Raw genomic sequence first — 1,746 nt, 5'->3', positions numbered from 1 at the left:
CTACAATACTACAGCGAGAATAAAAGTTACGTCTTCTTTCTTTGCGTGAACATTTGGGCGGTGTTATGCAAATCTTCCCACATCGTGACGTAGATATGTGGGGGCGTGTTTAAACGAGCCGTTTTAGGTAGGCGTGGTTGACTCTTAACTTTTATAAAGAATATCTCTTTGGATTTGAAACTTTAGTCTTTGCAACTTTACAGATCTTCTTTAAGAGCTTGTAACACTCCAAAGAAAAAGGAAAAATGTAAATCGCATCATATGACCCCTTTAAAAGACTCAGCAAGGCTGCCTTTATTTGTACAGTAAAAAATACATGCCTGATTCAAGTCTCAAAAATGGCCAAAAAATATTATTTTACTAATTTATTAATTTTAAGTTAAATTGTGCTTTGTTGGTATAATGTCTGCTAGAATGTAAAAAAAATGTTCAGTGTTAAGTAAATATTTTAAAATGGTTGTTTTGTAATTGATTTTTTATTTGAAAAGCAGGACAAAGCAGTAAAAAGCACATTTTGGCAATTTAATTAATGCAATGATTTAAAAAAAAATGGCAAAATAGGCCTACATGGGGGAAAAATGCGAAAAACCGTGTTCGGTATTCGGCCCAGTGTTTCATTTTGTTCGGCTTCGGCCAAGAATTTTCATTTCGGTGCATCCCTACTTTAAAGTACCTTGGAGTACTATGTACTGTAAAAAATATCATGGTTTTTTGTTTCTGGTGAACATTCAGTACCATAATATGTTAAAGTGGTATCTGAAAAATCACTGTACTAGGGTACTGTCACAGTTTTCTTTCCTAGGTGTGTTTTTTTGGGTTTTTTGTTGTATGGGTGCACTGCAGTGTGTGACAGAGGCAAGTCTCCTCTTCTGTGTCTTTCATCTCTCAAATACAGGAACAATCTCAATACTTTTCAAAGAATGAAAAACAAACACAAGCCCTTTACAGCCTTTTATCTGGAAGTATAGAGTTGGTCCTATAAAGACTGCCTGAGACAATGTCAGGCGGGGGAAATGACCTGCTGTATTGCAGACAGAACAGGAAAGCAGTCAGACAAACAGAACACAGAGGAAATACGTCAATGACCACTGCAGAATCCTTCATATTTGGTTCACTCATTTGGTCTGTAGTTCACTCAGAAAAATGACGACTAGTAAAAACTGCTAAAACACAAATTTTCCCAATTAAATAACATGCTGAAGTCCCTACTAAAAGTAAAATGCTGATACAGAGACAGTTGGCGCTTAAACCAGTTTTCAGAAAAACAAAAACACCCTGCCATGCATTTTCCACAGCCACCCAAAGGAGACGAGTCAAGCCTCTTCAGCTCAGTACAGCAAAACCATCTTATACATTAATAGCAATTAAACTAACTAAATATATAAATAAATAAACATATAGTTAGATTAATAGAAGGATAGACTTCATCTTCGGAACACAAATTAAGATATTTTTTATTACATTGTTTACAGTTGTGTTGCTGTCTATGGAGGGTCTGAGAGCTCTCCGATTTAATAAAAAATATCTTAATTTGTGTTCCGAAGATGAACGAAGGTCTTACGGGTTTGAAACGGCACGCGTGCTACAGTGGTAAATTTATTCATCGCACAGACCAGTTTTTTCGTAGCACGTAGCATATATGTCGCACTGTACAGCCCTGTCTCTTACCCTCCCATAGACAGGGAGGAAACAAAGGAAAACAAAAATAACGACTTTATTCCACATTTTCGTCTCTACTGCGTCACT

At 36.3% G+C, this 1,746-nt stretch overlaps 1 protein-coding gene across 4 annotated transcripts in view; it reads right to left on the bottom strand.

Annotated features, from left to right (window-relative positions):
* The window catches only part of mapkbp1 (mitogen-activated protein kinase binding protein 1), a 54,999-nt gene that overhangs the window by 29,779 nt on the left and 23,474 nt on the right, over positions 1-1,746 (bottom strand). The window lies entirely within an intron of this gene.

Source organism: Sinocyclocheilus rhinocerous, unplaced genomic scaffold (assembly GCF_001515625.1).
Source record: "Sinocyclocheilus rhinocerous isolate Xijiao unplaced genomic scaffold, SAMN03320098_v1.1 scaffold1268, whole genome shotgun sequence".
In the NCBI taxonomy this organism is placed as follows: Eukaryota; Metazoa; Chordata; class Actinopteri; order Cypriniformes; family Cyprinidae; genus Sinocyclocheilus; species Sinocyclocheilus rhinocerous.
Note: the sequence above shows the minus strand (reverse complement) of the source record. Positions and strands in the feature narration are given on the sequence as shown.